At 42.8% G+C, this 19,818-nt stretch overlaps 1 long non-coding RNA gene across 1 annotated transcript in view; it reads left to right on the top strand.

Annotated features, from left to right (window-relative positions):
• Nucleotides 1–16,422: 16,422 nt before the first annotated feature.
• Nucleotides 16,423–19,818, top strand: part of LOC309635164 — a 53,942-nt gene continuing 50,546 nt past the window's right edge. Inside the window, exon 1 of the long non-coding RNA XR_014248685.1 lies at nt 16,423–19,773. This is a non-coding gene — a long non-coding RNA (uncharacterized lncRNA). The remainder of the gene's footprint in view (nt 19,774–19,818) is intronic.

The raw sequence follows: 19,818 nt of genomic DNA, 5'->3' as shown, positions 1-19,818 counted from the left end.
ACACAGGGAATATAGCCAGTATTTCATAATAACTGTAAATGGAATATAACCTTTAAAAAACTGTGAACCACTATGTTGTACACCTGAAATTTATGTAATATTGTACATCAACTATACCTCAATCCAAAAAAATGCAATAAAAATGAACAAATAAGTACATCTGTAACATCCCGGAAGAGTACATTTTCTCAGACCCTTTGCTTCAGGTTTTTAAAAAGAATTTGGAATAAATGTTTCTACATTAAAGTAGAATGCTAAGACTAAGATGAAGAGAACCGATCCTACTGAGCTCTTGAAATAGACAGAACAGGCCCAAGCTTGCAGCATTACAGGAGATTATCTCCCATTTGGAAATAGGCAGGAACTAAAGATACAGAACATAAAACTTTCCATTAGATCCCTATTTTATTTCTTTTGTGGCCACATGTGTCTGTTGAATCTTGACCACAGAATCAGAACGTTGAAAGACTTTGAGGGTTCATCGAATCCACACCCAGGCTTATAGGAAGACCTCCCACTAAACCTCCAGACACATGGGGACTTCATCCTGTTTTTAAAGACCTCCACGAAGTCTTTACAAAAAGTATTCAAACACCAGCTCTCCTGCCAGCAGGCGACTTGGCTGGTTGAATTTGCATTGGTCCCACCCCCATTAATCAATCCCACCCCAGCAAAGAGGAGTAGGCCTCTTGTCTCTGCTCAAAACACCCCAACATCTGCCCATGCTTATTTGCCTGGTGTTGCCAATCCAGCCCCCAAGACAGCAGAGCCCTGTTCTAAGTTGGGGCCAAGGCACAGGTGCGGGTCTCAGGCAACCGGAGCCCCTCCTCACATCCCCGACCTCGGCAGCACTTCCGCCTTGGAGAGGCCACCATGAGCGGAGGCAAATTCCTAAACACTGGAGAGCTTTGGAAGGTTTTATTCTTCACAAGGAAGAAAGATTCTTAGATCATCTGTCAGGGAGGCTGCATGTGACTCCTGACATGAAATATTTGCCTTTTTTTTTTTAAAAACAGTGGATTGATTGTTACTTAGCTTCCCCAAATCAAACTCCCAACCAAGCCTCAAAGTGTGCAGGGCCAACTTCTAACAGAATTCCCACTCTGCTAGCTTTGAAGCAGCAGGGAGGTAAACTTTGTTTCCCTCACTAATATGAAAGAATTGGAGGTACTGGAAACAGCCCCAGGACTAAAGAAACAGGTGCTAAGAATGATGTTTCCCAGGAAATGTTTGTGGCCAGCAACCTGAATGAGACACACGCCTTCAGCTGGAGGGATCACCCGCTTTCCTGTTTCCACTGTTATCATTCCACTTTGGAGGGGTTCCCGGAAGCAGCCTTTCCTCCATTTCCCCTGGCAGTGATTTAAGTTTTCCCCTGTGTTGGTCATCAAATGGCCCGAGAGAAAAATATGGGGATTATCAGTAAGTAATCAAAGAAGCTTGGATCATGCAAGAAAAGTGGGGTGATCACTGCACCCACAGCCCTCGGCAGGCCACCCTGGAGACCGGTGAAGGGCCATCACCCACCTGGGAGAGGCGGAGCCCTGTCTCACAATCTGCCTCTGTTTCAGCAACAGAAGCAGAAAGGCCTTGAGCTGTGTGAAGAGAAGGGGTCTGGTGTTACTGATGTGACCATCCACTCCAGTCTGCAATGACAAAACCCTGAGAGAAACCCAAGACCCAGCTGGAAATGGAGAGGCCTTCAGGAGCAATCTCTGGTTAGGCGGTACAGATTTTCCAAAGCCCAGGCCCCTCAAACCAGGACCGTATCCCAGAGAGTTAGATGAACCAGCTACACCCCTGCAGATGAGGCCACTTGCTTCCCTTTAACTTCCTGCTCATTGTAGGTTCTCTCTGAAGGCCTCCCTTGAGCTAAAACCAGATTTCGATATTTAGTGTAATAACTATGAAATGTCCCCCCCCTTCATTTATCATAATCATCTTTCAACCTCCCTTACTTGCTTCCATATTCACTGAGAAATCACATCCAAGTTCCTACGACCCCTAGCAGCTCAGATGACCTTGAACTGACGTGTGAATTTGGGTCCCGTTAAATCACTGTTCCCAAAGCTCGGGTCATCCTTTCTTTCACAAGGTGACTTTCCCAAACTAAAAGAGGACATTTTTATGTGGCAAACAGATTGCTTACACAAACTAGCTTCATGTGACTTTTAAAGAAAGCATATAAATTACACCATCATAAACCTTTCTCTTTGGGGGTTTGTAACTAGACTGTCATAAATATCAGGCTTGATCATCTTTGGTCCATAATCCAGATGTCACTGTCTTCCAGTGAGAACGACATGATTCTTAGGAAGGGTAGCAGCGCCACCTGCTGGTGTACTTTGCAGGCTGAGTTTTTACAAGGGGGAAATAATGGGTATGAAGTCGTTTGAAATCCCTTGTAGTTAGAAGGAGAAATGAGGGTTTGAATGCAACGTTCTTCATTTCCTCAGCAACGCACACTGCAGCAAAGAGAGGCTCACATTTCTCCCATTATTATTTCTAGCATTTAATATAGCCAGTCACATTAGAACTGATGACACCTTGATGGCATCGTTCCCCATTACTAATAGGGTGTGACAAAACTAAGGGGACTCAATTCTTTCCACTCTGTGTAATACTCCCAGCCCTGGACAAGAGACCAGCACCACTGGCAATCTTTGAGGGGGTCCCTCGGGAACCACAGCAGGACAAGGACAGCCCGCTTGAGATGAGAGGCTCTGATTCTGTGCCACTCAGCTTACTACTCCAGAGACCAAGTAAGAGCTTGAGTCTGCAGGAAGAAATCCCTGAAGAAATTTATAGATTATAAATCCTGATCTGAAAGTAGCTCAAACACCCCGACCATTTACTACCAAAGGAATCCCTACGGATCCAGAAAACCAGGAGACACTTTGGGTGGCTGGAGTGTATAGCCTTGTATCGATGCAGTCATTCAGTACTCAACAAAAATATAACTGTTCAACAAACATTTAGTGAGCACTGATAATGTCCTGGCACCCCGTCGACATCAAGGATACAATGGTGGACAAAAAAATAAATAAAACCTGCCCTTAATGGAGCTTGTTGTCCAGGGGGAAAAAACAGGAAACATGCAAATAATCCCCAAAATGAACATATTACAAACCATGGCAAAGGACACAGAGGAAAGGCATGTGGTGCCAGGGGGCATATAAAGTCTAGGGGATTGGACACAGTTTCTCTGAGGAAGTGACATTAGAACTGAGACCAGAGGAAGAACAGGAGTTACTAGAGGTTGGGGGTAAGCATTCCAGGCAGAGCAATGAGCCTGTGAAAAGCAACTAACTGCCAGGCAGAGAGGGTCAAGTCAATGGATGTGAACCTGCCGTGGGTGTCCACACTTTTATGACAGTGTTTCTATAAAACTGACTCCAAAAAAAAAAATTGCAAAAGCCAATAAATCTTTCCCAGCAATTGACCAAATTCCTGCAGCAAATTGAGTCATCAGATTCTGTCTCGGGAAATGAGAGAACAGCGGCCAAGCTTGCTGGCAATCTTTGAGGTGGTCCCTCAGGAACCACAGCAGGACAAGGACAGCCCACTTGAGATGACAGTGGGCGTTCCTCCAGTTCTCAAGTCTACCTGCAGGGAGCTCTGGATCCCACTGAGCTCTCGGCTTTGTTTCTGCAAACCTACAGCATCTTGCCCCAGGTCCCCAGGGCCAGAGTTTTCCCTTGCACGAATAACATAACTCAGGATCTCTCAACTTCCCAGACCCCAGGCATTCTTCCTGTACTTCACAGTGACTCCACACTAAAAAGTCCCAGAATTTCATCCTAGTCTTCTTTGACAATGCCTCGGAAAGACGATCTGCAACATCATTGTATTTATATCTGTTATTTTAACAAACACTCATTTAGAACTTACTCTGTGCCCGGTGAGTGCAAAGTGCTTCACAAATAGTAACTCATTCAATCCTCATGGTAATCCTATGAGGTAGTTACTAACATTATCCACATGTTACAAATGGAGAAACTGAGGCACCCAGAGGATAAGAAACATTCCTAGGGGGGTAGGATAGGGAGGGTGGGAGGGAGGGAGACGCAAAAGGGAAGAGATATGGGGAAATATGTATATGTATAACTGATTCACTTTGTTATAAAGCAGAAACTAACACACCATTGTAAAGCAATTATACTCCAATAAAGATGTTTAAAAAAAAAGAAACTTTCCTAAAGTCACTCAGTCAGTAGGTGGCAGAGCCACAATCTGGCTTCTGGAAACCAGGCTCAAAACCATCACTCCAGGAAGCCTCCTCTTAGCAAATTTGAAGAGTCATTCATCCACCAGCCCTTTTTTGTCTAGGTGTAAAGTCTATGTCTCAGAAGGATAGACTCCATCAATTCTACCTCCTAAATCTGTCTCAAGTCCTTCTTCTTGCCTCCCTCCCGTTGGTTTTTGCACCAGCCCAGTTCTATCCTCTTTGGTGACCATCATAGCATCCCAGCATCCTAGGTGCTCTCCGGGCTCCAGGTCTTCTCCCCTTCTCATTCACACCCCACACTGTTCACAGCACTCTAGAAACAAATATTTGCTCTGTGTATAACCTTCACTATGCCATTATCTCACCACTGTCTACAGATGGACATCAACCCTCACATCGTGTCCTCCACAAGTTGGTCCCAGCCTATTTCTGCCATTTCATTTCCCAAATCTCCACCCCACTCTCATCCCCAGCTCACACGTGCTCCTCCAGCATCACTGGCCCATTGCCTTCCTCCAGGGACCCATGCTCTATCACACTTCCATGCTCTCCATATGCGGGGCCTCCTACTGGAAACGTATTCCCATCCTCCTCTTCGAGGCTCAGGTAATAACTCCCTTGCCAGGTCTCCCCTGACACCCTGCATGCCCCCCTCTCCATCCCCCACAGGATCTTCCTTTTCTTTGTGGTGCCTCTAAACCTTGTGCATAAAGCGCTGGTGCCAGGCTGGGAAATAGAGAGAGGAGAATGAGGCACTTAACGCAGGGGCACATTTCAGGGGATGCCAAAACATTCAGTAATCAAATCAGTAATCAAAACCAATAATATTTTCATTGTGGGAAAATATACATAACATAAAATTTACTGTTTTAACCGTCTTAAGTGTAGAATTCAGTGGCATTAAGTATATTCACAATGTTGTGCAAACATCACCACTATCCATTTCCAGAATTATTCATCTTCCCTACAGAGCCTCCTTACCCATTAAACAGTAACTCCCCATTTCCCCTCACTCCAGCCCCTGGTGAGAACTATTCTACTTTCTGTCTCTAGGAGTTTGTCTAGTCTAGGTACTGCATATAAGTGGAATCATGCAGTATTTTATGACTGGCTTATTTCACCTAATAAAATGAAGATAATACTTAAAGACAATGTTTTTAATAATCAAAATTGATGCAAACAATTCAAGATGAACAAAGCTTCAAAATGTTAGATAAAAATAGGATCAGTATCACTGATTTTTGCTCTTGCTTCAGGCTCCAATATGGCTCAGAGCTGATGCTGCCTTTACTGAAATCTTTAATATTTTGTTCATCATCTATTATTTTGATTTTTTAAAATGTTGCACTAAAATTTCATTTGTCTTGATTACTGATTTTTTTGGTGCTCCCTTACCTGTTGCACTCAAGGCAAGTACCTCACATGTCTTATCCTAGGTCCAGCTCTGCTGGTGCCAAACTCCGTCCTCACACCACCCCAAAAAAGCATACAACCAGGGTAAGAAATAATATGCTTGTCTGCAAACTCAGCTTCAGGACAAGTCCTCCTGCAGTCATCACCCCTCAATGAGACTGTTACCATCAAGCCCCTCTTATACTCCAGACCCACAGGGCACATACCCTGGCTTACACATCCTGCCGTACTGTGGTTATCTGCCTTCTGTCTATCTGCCTTTCTAGTCTGTGAGCTCTTTGAGGTCAGAGATGGAGTCTTTTTCATCTTTGTACCTACACTGCCTTATACAGAATTGGGTTCATAGAAGACATTTAACAACTGTTTGTTGAATGAAAGCCCTTCAGCTCCTTTTCCCACCATTAGTGAGTATTTCAAGGTAGCTCAATGAGACTTTGCCTTTATCTAGTTTAGCTCCAATAATGCATATAGGATTATCTTATATTATAATAATATATAATTTTGAGATTAGCCCCATAATCCATATAGGTCTGTATTAAAGGGCTGGTATTCTAGAAAGTCCTAACATTGGCACTCCTCGGAAAAGGATATTTCAGGGTTACTTGGTCTCCAGCTTGTTCTTGGACCTCTAGACCAGGGACCACGCACTGTCGCTTCCCCACACTGCCTTCACCCATTCACCATCCCCTTGGTCAGCTATAGCACAGGAGAGGGGCAAGCCTTGAGGATTGTTGGAGCAATACCTAGTTCTGTTTCTCTAAGGCACTGATTCCACCTCTGTCTCTGCTTGACCAGAGTCCTGTGTGCATGCTAGCCTGGGGCTCTTGGCTGTCTCCCTCCTGGCTTACAGAACTGGCTGAGCCTCCAGTAGGTATGCCTGACCCACTGTGTGGTTTCCTGCTCTTACTTCCTGTCTTGTGGCCATAGTTCTGACATTGCCTTGAAGTCTCCAACCACAGCCTATGGCCAGCGTCCCTGGGTTTCAAGCCCTAGCATTGTGATTTACAGACTTCTCACATTTGTATTTAGTTTGGACCCTATCACCTCAATGGAGATTTTACTTCTTACCTGACGCCAATAGAAAATGGGGTTTCCAAATTCTCAAGTGCCTAGAATTGTTCATCTGGCTCTATATCTAGAGCAAAACCAAACAACCCTAGATCCAAAATCTCAGCTCCTGAATTTATCATCCACTTCAGAGTCAAACATCCCTACCCTAATGAAGTTCATTTCACCAATAACTAGAGTTTTGCTTGGATCGATTTTTCTATAACTGTTGGATCACTTAACTTTATAACTAGAAAATGCCCTCCTCTGCTTCAGGATGCCCACTGGTTTTTAAAGTTCCTCCTTCTCTCCTGCCTCTATAGTCTTCAGTCAGTTTGCACAATTAAAACCAACTGACAGGAGAGGTGTGATAAGCAAGGTACCCAGAAACAAAGAGATGGCCAACAATTGTCTTGTAACTGCTGTATCATCTTTCACAATATTTTAAAATAAAGTCTGAGCTGAAACCAATCTGAGGTGCTCTTTCCAATCTGATGGATGCCAACATTAACCAAAAAACACAGACCAAAACTGGAAGAAAAAAGAAAATGGAAGAGTTCAGGGAAGATGTAACATCCAAATTCATGCTGAGACTATGGGAGAACAGCCAATTCATGAATTTTAGTTGGGAAATAAATGTCCTTAAGCATGCAGAAAAGTATAAAGGTAAAAATACTGTGGTTCCTTCATGGCATAATTCAGGCATTTGAAGGTAAATGTATTTCATGGCATTAATCCAGATCTCTTTCTTTATTTAGAGGGTGATTATAATCATTAAAGCTAATTTTCATTTGTGCCTTATGGAATTAGTTAGATTTTTAGTATACTCATGTTAGATAACTTGGATAAATATGCAATGATAAAATTACTATGAAGATATTATTTTTACATATACATACTGTATTAGTTTGCCAGGGCTGATGTACCAAAGTGCCACAGACTGGGTGGCTTGAACAACAGAAAGTTATTGTCTTGCAGTTTTTGAGGCTACAAGACCAAGATCAAGGTACTGGCAAGGTTGGTTCCTTCTGAAGGCTGTGAGGGAGGGATCTGCTCCAGGTCCTTCTCCTTGGCTTGTAGATGGCCTTCTCTTTATGTCTCTCAATGACATATGCTTGTCTGTCTCTGTGTTCAAATTTCCCCTTTTTCTAAGGACACCAATCATTTTGGATTAGGGCCACCCAAGACCTCGTTTTAACTGAATTATGTCTATTAAGACCTTATCTCCAAATAAGGTCACATTACAAGGTACCATGGTTTGGGATCCAACATAACTTTTTTGGGGGGTGGGGACAAAATTCAACACATAACATATACCATGTTCATGTCTTTATACCTTAATTCACTTCAGAAAGGATTTAAGATAACCATATGTGTATGTTAACATGAAAAGTAAATTTAGAAAATATATTGACTTACAAGACAAATTCCAGCTTTTCCCACACTCATGGACCTTTCAGAAGAGATAATTCCCATGGCGGTGAGCGCCAGCCCTGTGGAGAACAAAGAAGCAGAGCAACTTCCTTTGTTTCTTCTGGGTCATGATTTTCTGATGTTATGGTGAATTTTATGTCATGGACAGCCATGGAAAAGTTTTAACACAGATATTTTATTCTCAAATTTATTACATTATAGGATTTAAATGTTACGTCTTGTCATGGTTGAAAGAGCAATCTACCCCACCTTCACCACAGCTGATATTCATTTCTAACCCCGTTCTCATTTCACCCGGTCAGAACTGGCTACATCATTTGCAAGGCCCAGTGCAAAATGAAAATATGGGGTCCTTTGTTCAAAACTTATTAAGAATTTTAAGACAGTGACATCAGAGCATTAAATTAAATGTAGGGCCCTTCTAAGCATATTGGCCCCGTGCAACCACACAGCTTGTGTGCCTGTGAAGCCAGCCCTGGATGCGTGTATTGGAAGAGATCATACCAAATATACATTTTGCAATGGTGAAAATATCATTAAATTGTTTGCGTTGAAGGAAAGTTCTAGTGGAGGGTGCAGGGCACAAGTGACAGACCTCCTCAGTGACCTATGAAAAAAGGAGACTGTACTGTTCATCAAGGTTCCACAAACAGTTTTGGGGGTTGGGGGGTAGACTAGATCTCAGAGGCTCAGCCCAGGTCTACCTCTTGCTCATTTCACTGTTGGAGGCAAGTCAGGCAACAATCGCATGAGGCTTTACTCTGAGCATCTCCAGGCCTTCTGTCTTCCAACTCCACCACCTTGGAGTTCTTTGCCTCTAGTCACAAGGAACAGAAAGAGAGTAGAGAAAGCCCATGCTCTCTTAATTGCCTCAAGCCACAAGTGTCATATCAACTTTGCTCATGTTGTTATCGACCAGAATTCAATCCAATATTCCCAGCCTAACCTCATGGAGCTTGAGAAATACCGTTTTCTTATATGCCCTCCAAAATGGCAAGGAAGTATCATGAACATCTAACTTGACTCTGCCACAGAAATGATCAGTTTCCATGGAAATATGAAAGTTAAATAAATCCATCAAGTACATATTAATAAGTGTTAACTAAGCACATAAGATTGTGCTGGTCTTTGAGAAGACGTTAGAGAAAATTTTTGAGTACCTTCCCTCAAAAAGCTTAACATTTCATTGTGGAGATAAGACACACAAACATGAAAAAGATCAATATTCAAGGAAGTGCTTATATCATTGTAGACTAAGGGATTGGGACAATTCCTTGCAGGAAATTACTTGAGAAGAGTGTGGAAATAAATGAAGACCACCCAAATGAAAACAAGCAAATGCTTTTTTTTCTTTTAATTTTTTTTTATTGAAGTATAGTTGATTTACAGTGTTATGCTAATTTCTGCTCTACAGCAAAGTGATTCAGTTATACATATATAAACTTTCTTTTTTGTATATTCTTTTCCATTATGGTTTATCACAGGATATTGAATATAGTTCCCCATGCTATACAGTCAGACCTTGTTGTTATCCATTCTATATATAACAGTTTGCATCTGCTAACCCCAAACTCCCACTCCATCCCTTCCCCACCTCCCCCTCCCCTTTGACAACCACAGGTCTGCTCTCTATGTCCGTGAGTCCATTTCTGTTTCATAGATAAGTTCATTTGTGTTATATTTTAGATTCCACATATAAGTGATATCATATGGTATTTGTCTTTCTCTGTCTGACTTACTTCACTTAGTATGATAATCTCTAGTTCCATCCATGTTGTTGCAAATGGCATTTTTTTGGTTTTTTTATGGCTGAGTAATATCCCATTGTATATATGTACCACATCTTCTTTATCCATTCCTCTGTCGATGGACATCTTTTTTGTGTGAATTACCACTTTTTTTTAAAAATTTATTTACTTATTTATTTTTGGCTGTGTTGGGTCTTCATTTCTGTGTGAGGGCTTTCTCTAGTTGTGGCAAGCGGGGGCCACTCTTCATCGCAGTGCGCGGGCCTCTCACTATCGCGGCCTCTCTTGTTGCGGAGCACAGGCTCCAGATGCGCAGGCTCAGTAGTTGTGGCTCACGGGCCCAGTTGCTCCACGGCAGGTGGGATCTTCCCAGACCAGGGCTCGAACTCGTGTCCCCTGCATTGGCAGGCAGATTCTCAACCACTGCACCACCAGGGAAGCCCTTTACCACTTATTTTTATTTTTTTATTCAGAGCTTGCTATAGCAAGAGAGACAGCCACCGTCACGTGCATTTGGCAGGGACTCAAAAGCAGGCAGAGGAGCAGTAAAGTTTCACAGTAGAAAAAAAAGGAAGACTTCAGATAAGCCCTGATTGGAAGCTACTGACCTGGGGAAGCTGTGGGTAAGATAAGTGAAAGTGGGGCACCCTGTATGATTGGTTGCTTAGGGTGCATATTGACTTTTTCCAGTTGGTCCTAAGTTGAAAGCGTGGGGAAAATTAGGGATTTTACGATGGCTTGGCTGTTTGGGCCCGTGGGTCACAGGGGTTTCGGTTTCCTGGACTGGTTGCTGGAGATGGTGGTCTGCCTGCCTACAAGTCTGAGCTGTGGATAGTAGGTTGGTTTCCTGGGCTGGTTGCTACAGATGGTGGGTCAGAGTTCTATTTTTATATATCGTCTGGCTATTGTCTGTATATTCAGTCTCTCACGAACTTTGGAAATCTCAACCACAGGATTGGAATATGTGTACTGTGGAGCACAGGCCCAGTTTCAGAAAGCATCAGGCGGGTGTTTATCTGGTTCTAGTTTATCCCCATCAGAAGGGTGGCCTTGTGTGTCCCAGAAGAAAGCCAGCTTCGGGTTTGCAATCCAGTTCCACCCCTGATGAGCTCTGTAACTCAGGAAAGTTACAGAGCTGTGTCTACTGGTCTGGGTCTAGTTTCTTTCTAGAGAGAAAGCACACTTGATAAGGTTTTGCACGACTGAAAAGAAATTACTAGTTAAAGTGACTGAGAGGGTACCAGGCACTTGTAGGATCTCATGAATCCTTAGTTCCTCTCCCTTGCCCACCCCTTTGTTCATGCGCCACCGTGAGTTCCAGTTCTGAGGACTTTCTGGGCGAGGAGGGGGCAGGAAAGGTCTTACCAGATCTAATCCAATCTTCAGACCAGCTCTAAGCAGTCTGTGACCCACGGTGACCTTGGGCTACTGAACACTAACTGTTCCCTTCTCCAGGGCTGATCTTCTCCTAAGTCTGCAACTCTGGATAAGACCTGCCCTCTGCAGGCCAGAGAACATGGTGAATACTTGCCCAGTGTTTTAGCAAATTGTTTCCAGTCGGTCAATTTCATTTGAGGAAAGAAAGAATTCATTAGAGAAGGTGGCCAGAGAACAAAGGAAGTCACCCGTTCTTCCACAGCAAACACCCCTGGAACGATTCTCCCTAGATCACCAGCCCAGGACACACAGCCAAGCTCACAGGGCCCCCGCCAAGGTCCAAAGTCACACACCATGCAGTTTTGTACACTCACCCTTGAGTTCTCGGATTAATAATGAGATTTTTACGACATCTGCTCCCTGCCATCCACTGCTCTGACTCAGAAATCTGCTTTCCTAACTTCCTTTGGAGCAGGGAGCCATGGTCCCTCACAAAAGTCTCTCGGGTAGCCACACGCGCCCCCAAGGCTGCTCCCCAGGTGCCTTGCTCCCTGCACTGCTGAGGTAGGAGGCTCAAGTGAAATCTTCCCCTTCTCTATGATACACTCCTTTCTCTCGCTCTCACCCACCAAATTGCCTGGCAGCCCTGGTGACCACGATGAGCACTCTGCAAAGAGAGAAGCAAGGTGACCCCTCCCCCCAACTCAGCAGCCCACGGGCCCTGAGACCCACTTCAGCACATGGCTGTGTTTTCCCACCTGGAATCAGGATAAGGCCTCTTTGTACAGTGGTGCAGATTGCACCCTGGCATGAGGCTGTATCCACCAAGAGGACATTAGATTCCTTTGCCTAATCTGCAGAGCTATGACAGCTCTGAATGTCAAGTTATATGCATTCTACATTCTAAAGTAATACAGCCAAGAGAATTCGACCTATTTTGAAGGTGTTCCATGATGGTAAGTTCCTATCTCCACCAGTCATGCCAACATACTTCTGCATCAATCTATATATCAACTCAGAAACCAGTGGCCTCTCTGCTCAATATTATGTAACAATCTAAACGGGAAAAGAATTTGAAAAAGGATAGGTACATGTATATGTATAAATGAATCACTTTGCTGTACACCTGAAACTCTCACAACGTTGTTAATCAATTATACTCCAATATAAAATAAAAAGTTAAACAAACAAAAAGAAGAATCCAGTGGCCTCATGCAATGTAGATGGAAGGCAGGACTTGAGGTCAGCTGGACTGGGTTTGGCCCTTGGATGAACCTTCGTTCATTCATTCAACACTATTTATTGAGCACCTCCTCCTTGCCAAGAATAGGACTAAGCACCGTACGGATGCAACAGCGAATAAAATAGACAAAAAGTCCAGCCTTCGTGGTGTTTACATACTATTGAAGGTAGACAGACGACAAATAAAATTAACAAGTGAAACATATGGTGTGTTAGAGGGTAGAAACTGTTGTGGATAAAGTAAAATTGGGAAAGGGGATTGAGTGTCCTGGAGGAGAGGTCATCTGTATATAGGTGGTCAGGCAGGAAGAGAGCAGGCCATGCAGATAAATGGGGGAAGAGCATTCTGGGCAGAAAGAACAGCAAGGACAAAGGCACTAAGGCGGGAGAACACTGGGCTCGTCTGGGAGACAGCCAGGAGGCCACTGTGCCCAGAGCAGAGTGAAGGAGGGTTAACAAAAGTAGAAGATGCAATTTAACTATGAGACTGTAAATCGTCATGTAGCCCTTTTAAATATTTAGTTTCCTCCTCTGTTAAAAGGGACCAGAGATACCATTTCACAAGGAGTGATAAAGTACTGGAATACATATGGGAGAATTTTGCAAGCAGTAAAAATTGTGAGGTGTTGTGTAAACTGAGACAGCCACCCAGTCCTCCCTCCCTTCCTGCTGCCATTTTCATTCTTCTTTCTCTGTGTCCCTATCCAGCCATGGGTACCACACAAAGTGGAAGTGTATCATCCCAAATTCTCCCAGAATGAGTTCTGGACACCACCACCCATATCCTGACTCTGTGGTACGTGGAGGTCTCTCACACCCAGTGCCTGGACAGTTTTATAGAAGAAAGGAAGGAAATACCCACCAGACACACTTAGCCACCCACTAGCTACTACAAGGAGTCACTCATCTCCGCACAGTGCCAAGAACAGAGAATAGGCTCAATAAATGCCAAGTGAATTGGATTAAACTGAAACAGAGTTTATGGCACAGGTGAGAAGACAGAATAACAAAAGTATTCACAGAACAGAGGCCAAGAACTAAGGAAGGTCTCTACAGAAACTCATAATTAGGATGAAATTTGCAGCTAAAACTATAAAATCTTGGTCTATCAGAGAAAACCTGATTGTCCTTGTCCAGCATTTCAAGCTACGCCTTCAAGCCAGATGGCTCCCAGTTGCATCTGCTCTCGTACTGAGGACACATCTCTGCTGAGGTTGAGTAGACTTACATGGGAATTGGGAAATCATTGAAATGGAGAAAATCCCAGAAAATCAAGGCTTCCAGTCACATTACTCTATGGAGCCAATCCATGTTTACTGGCTTACCCCACACGAAGGCTGGTTCCAGCATTTGACGCTCAGATGGGCCACTTCCCCACTCATGGTGGGGCAATGGCTGAACTAGACCAGTTGTCAGCCAAGAGGGCTAGGGCAACGGCCAGCGGTATTCCAAGCTAAACTCAACAAGGGAGAGTGAAGAGTCAAACCTCGAGGCAACCAAATACAAACACCAGGTCCAGAGGCAGAATCAGAGTGGGAGTAAGGAGCCAGGAGCTCACATCTGGCAAAGAGAAGACCAAAGCAAGAGAAGCTGCCTCCAAGCAAAGAGAGGCCGAAGCAGTCACCTGGAAGAGTTCTGGGGCATAAAAGGAGTGGGGGGGGGGGTCGGTCACCCTGGCTCAAAGGGCAAGAGGCGGGTTCCACACCAATTTAGGAAACAGGCATCCTTCGAGCCTTCCTCTCTGCTTGTGCAGTGATACCCATTGAGTCCACCTGAGCTCTCTCCTTTCCCTCCACCACATTTACCCATGCCTATATTTTCATTTTTATCAAATGATAATAATATTAATCCCTTAAGAAGTCCTTTACATTTGCATGGGACTTCATATTTTACATCTATTTGACATGCATAGCTACACTATGAGGTCAGCCCAGCAGGCAGCCACATCCCCATTATACAGATGTGAAAACAGATCCCAGTCACACTGGCCAGCAGCGGGATTCTGACTGGAGTCCAGATCTCCCGGGCACATCTAACTCAACGTGGGGTTGGGGCTTAGAACTCCTGGACAACCGCATGCTTAACATGCTAACAGAAACACAACAGTAACTTCATTTCTCGTGTAGCAGCATTTTGACCGTGCACTTGGTAGATGCTGGGTTATGCTAACCGAGGGTTGACCTCTGATCAGCAGCCGAAGTGCCAGTATATCTGTACTGACTGAGGACACATCCCCACTCTCCACCCACCCTCCATCCGCATCAAATAGACAACAAAGGGGACACTTCATTTTAGAGAGATGATCTTAATCTTTGTAGTAAGGCCTGAGTCAAAAGCTTTCTGGCCTCCTATGAAAGCAGGCTACAAGGGTTCCAACCAAAGGACGAAAAATTTTCTCCCCAAAGTCACATGAGCTTAGAAAAAGAAGGTTATGCTTCCTTTCACTGAAGAGAAAAACATATGAAAACAGAAATATAAGCATAAGCACTCATGCTCCATAAAAGCCGGTCGCCACCATCACCACCAAAACACACCTTCTAATTCAAGTAGTGCTTTGGGTGCTTTCTCTCCATCCACGTTGCTTTATTGCTCATTAGATTTGATTTTGCGTCCACTAAGGTTGGAATTGGGGAGGAAACAGTGTGATTTTCCCCAAGGTCCAGCCCCCCTCAAAGACGGCACATTCATTTAGCTCAGTCTTGGGGGGTAAAATCACTTAAACACATTTCTGTGGTTTCATCTGAAACATGGGTTCTTCCACCTGTCTTTTCCCAAGTCTGTTTTGAAGGAAATCCAAACACCGTCCTTAAACACTGCATGGCCCCGAAAAGGATGGTTTTGGTAGAACCAGCAAATTCTTGACTTGAGGAAGGCCAGTAGAGAATGCTGTACCATTTCTAAGAACACGGTTCTGGACGGCTACCAGATCCCTCTCTCCAGAGAGTGGTTTTTACAAGCACCTTGAATGTATATGTTTAACACACATTATTTGGTTCTTGATAAAATACTGGCACATTTAGATTTCCATGGCACGTTTTTGCCATTATAAGGATTTTAATAACTTTTTCTCTGATATGAGTTCCGAGACCCTCTGGGCTAGTGGAGCTGGCATGGGATGGTGACACACTAGATGTCCAAAGTTAACAGCTATTGGAAATTTTTATTTATTTTCTTCTGCTTGAGTGTACTTAGTGCTATTAAAGTTCTGTCTGGCAGCAGAAAAGGGTAGAAATGTGGCCACTTAAGAAAAGCAATTTGGCCATTTGTGACAACAGCTGCCTGATACTGCATTTTATTTAATTGGAAAAGGATGCAGGAAGTCTGTGGCGCATAAAAGAAACTCAGAGTTTGGACATCATAGGAATTTTCTTCTAATAAAATTACCATTATTCAGTAATTTATTGGGTGTCAACAACATACTAGACACTTCTTAAATTTTTTGAAATGGACTGATTAAGAAAAAAATCATTTAAACTCTTTTGGAAGGGCTCTCCACGGACCTTGCAGAGCATATGTTCACCTGACAGGGTGACACTGTCATTAAGACTGTCCCCCCATAGCTGTGGAGTCAAAGCCAAGACCCTGAACAGGCACGTTAAGGCTCTGCCTCCACCTTCTGGCCCTACCTGGCTCCAAACTCTTCTCCACCATTTGGTCTTCCAAGCACCCCAGGGTTCAGCACCCTCTCACTTCCCCATCCTGGCACCCGCTCTTCTGTTTGGCACACCCTTTCCAACCGGTCTGCCTAGTGAACTTCTTATCCCTTAAAACACAAGCATCAGATCCAGCAATTCCTCTTCTGGGTATATACCCAAAAGAACTGAAAGTGGGAACTCTAAGAGTTACATGCGTACCCATATTCGTAGCAGCACTACTCACCACAACCAAAATGTGGATGCATCCCAAGTGTCCATCAACGGTTGCCTGCATAGAGAAAATGTGGTATGTACATACAATGGAATATTATGGAGCCTTAAAAAGGAAGGAAATTCTGACACATCCTACAAAATGGATAAACCTTGAGGACATTATGCTAAGTGAAATAAGCCAATCACAAAAAGACAAATATTGTATGATTCCACTTATGTAAGGTACATAGAGTAGTCAAATCATAGAGACAGAAAGTACAGTGGTGGTTGCCAGGGGCTGAGAGGAGGGGGGAACGGAGATTTATTGTTTAATGGGTATAGAGTTTCAGCCTTGCAAGATGAAAGTTCTGTGGATGGATGGTGGTGATGGCAGCACAAGAATGATAATATACTTGGTGCCACTGTACATTTTTAAATAGTTATGGTGGTAAATTTTACGTGTGTTTTACCATAATTTTTTAAATTTAAAAGTTGGAAAATTAAAAATAATTTTAAAATGTTTAAATCTCAAGTATCAACATCTCTTGGAAAACCTTTCCCATCTCCCAGCACCAACAGAATTAGTACTTCCTTCCTCTGAGCTCCTACTACACCTAGCACCTAACTTAAATTATTTGTCTCACAAATACTGTATGATATCACTTATATGTGGAATCTAAAATACGACACAAATGAACTTATCTACGAAACAGAAACAGATTCACAGACATAGAGAACAGACTTGTGGTTTCCAAGGGGGAGGGGGTGTGTGGGAGGGATGGAGTGGGAGTTTGGGGTTAGCAGATGTAAGCTATTACATATAGGATGGATAAACAACAAGGTCCCACTGTATAGCACAGGGAACTATATTCAGCATCCTGTGATAAACCATAATGGAAAAGAATATAAAAAAGAATGTATGCGTATGTATAACTGAATCATTTTGCTGTACAGCAGAAATTAACACAACACTTAAATCAACTATACTTCAATTTAAAAAAACTTAAAAATAAAATAAAAAATAATTTTTTTTAAATTATAAGTAAAGAATTTGTCTCAGTGCTGTTCTCCCCTCCCTTCCAACTGGGAACTCCTTCAAAGTCAAAACTCTGTCTTTTTCATCTTTATCTTCTGTGATTGTCACCAGGACAGTTAAATAATACAAATATCTCTTTCCTGGCACCTGGTAGGATGGCACTTCTCTATCATGAATTTCTTTGGCCAATGAATCAATGTGCATTAACCATGTGCTCTTTCCCCTCTGCCAGAGAGTAGTCACTCTATCACCACAAGTCCCCAAGTAAAGACTAGATGACTCAGAGTGGCCCCCAACGGACATGCAGAGAGAGCAAGAAATAAGCCATGTTGTTTAGGCCACCAAGATTTTAGAATGCTTTGTCACCACAGCTTGGCCTAACTTCTCATGACTGAGAAATCCCTAAGGCTTAGCATAATCCTTATGATATGGCCATTACTTGAAAAGATGTCCTTTAAAGAAATGAGTAATTGCATTAATAACTTAATGAATAATAAACTACCCCTTTAAGATAAAGTCAAATATAGAGAGTTTAAAAGTATTTTTAATTCATTTAAACTTAGTTTGTAAATTGAGGGGACCACATTAGCAATCAAGAGAAATAATGTAATAACGAATCCGCACTTCATTCTCCAGCCCCTTATGTCATTATTTATTAATTATAACAATAACAGCTACCATGTATTGAGTTCTGGTAGCTGTTAGAGATTGTGTGATGAGTTTCACGTCATGTATTTTATTTAATAATTGCAACGATTTTACAAATTGCAAGACTGAGAACTAGAAAAGTTAGCTAACTTTCTCAAGACCACAGAACTGGGAATTAGCAGAGCCAGGATTTAAATCAGATCTATCACTTTTTTTCCAAAGCCCAGGAAAGTTCCTCTCTAGGCCTACAGAAGAGATAAACAAGTAAAATCAGCAAGGAGAAAACATCACTCATCCATCTGCTTGGCAAAAATAAAAAAGAGTGATATCATCCAGTGCTGGTGAGATTGTCAGAAACAGACCTTCTTACATTGTGGAGCAGAGTGTGAAATGCGATCGTGTTTTTGGAAAGTAAATTGGAAATATCTGTTAAAATACACATTCTGTGTTGCCCAGGAATCCCACTTTGGGGAATCTTATGCTACAAAAAATATGCACAGATGTTGTACAAGAATATTTTTAGTGTCAAAAACCTGGAGGGGGAACTAAGGGTCCATTCATAAGGAAATGACTGAATAAAGTTCAATAAGTCCATGTGATGGGATATTACCTAACTATTGAACAGAACAAATGAGATTCATAGCTTTGCTGCCCAGAAAGACGTCCTTGATATATGATTGAGTGAAAGCAAGTGTCACAAAATGTTTACAGTGTAATTCATTTTTGTGAAAACAAGCCAAATGAGATCAAAAGTAAGAACAACACATGTGTATCTATGTTCATATGGGACGTGTAAGGATAGTCACCAGCTGTTGATTAGTTAGTCACCCTGAGGGGATGAGAAAGGAGAGAACGAGGTAATACTTGTCACTTTTTCTTTATGCAGATTGAGCATGTTTCACTTGTGTTTGAGAACGAAAAAAATTAATCTAGACTTTCTTAAGATATGGATAGCATTGATTTTTTTTAGATCTCAAAAATAAGTGAAACACCCTCAGTCTGCATAAAGAAAAAGTGAAAATATGTTAGGTCATTCCTTTCTACTCCTTTCCTCAGGACCACTGATGCTGGGTGACTAGCCCAGCTCCTCTCCTCACCTTCAGGCTGAGTCCCCAGTATCAGACCAGCTCTCTGACGATGAGATTCACCTCCCAGTCAGTACAACTGGACCCAGTACCCAGTCTCCTCCACTTGCCTCAATCTCTTGAAAATAGACCCTGCTCCCTTTTACTCTGGGTCTCCCAGGCGAGGCCCTCAGGCCATTGACTGATACCTCCCATCCCAGGGATAGTACAACTTTGGCTCCCAACAGACCAGCCTAAGAACAATCAAAGGCACTGCAGCATTCTGGTGAAACTATTGTACTTTGTTTTTGAAGATGAAGCATTAGGTGCTAGAGAGGGTGTGGAGGGAAGGGAATGTACACTGTTGGTGGGAATGTAAATTGGTGCAGCCGCTATGGAGAATAGTATGGAGGTTCCTTAAAAAACTAAAAATAGAACTACCATATGATCCAGTAATTTCAATCCTGGGCGTATATCTGGAAAAGACAAAAACTCTCATTCTAAAAGATACCTGCACCCCAATGTTTATAGCAGCACTATTTACAATAGCCAAGACATGGAAGCAACCTAAATGTCCGTCAACAGAGGAATGGATTAAGAAGATGTGGTACATATATACAATGGAATATTACTCAGCCATAAAAAGAAACGAAATTGAGTTATTTGTAGTGAGGTGGATGGAGTTAGAGTCTGTCATACAGAGTGAAGTAAGTCAGAAAGAGAAAAACAAATA

The sequence above is a fragment of the Balaenoptera borealis genome (assembly GCF_965194805.1).
Source record: "Balaenoptera borealis genome assembly, chromosome: 9".
NCBI lineage: Eukaryota > Metazoa > Chordata > Mammalia > Artiodactyla > Balaenopteridae > Balaenoptera > Balaenoptera borealis.
Note: the sequence above shows the minus strand (reverse complement) of the source record. Positions and strands in the feature narration are given on the sequence as shown.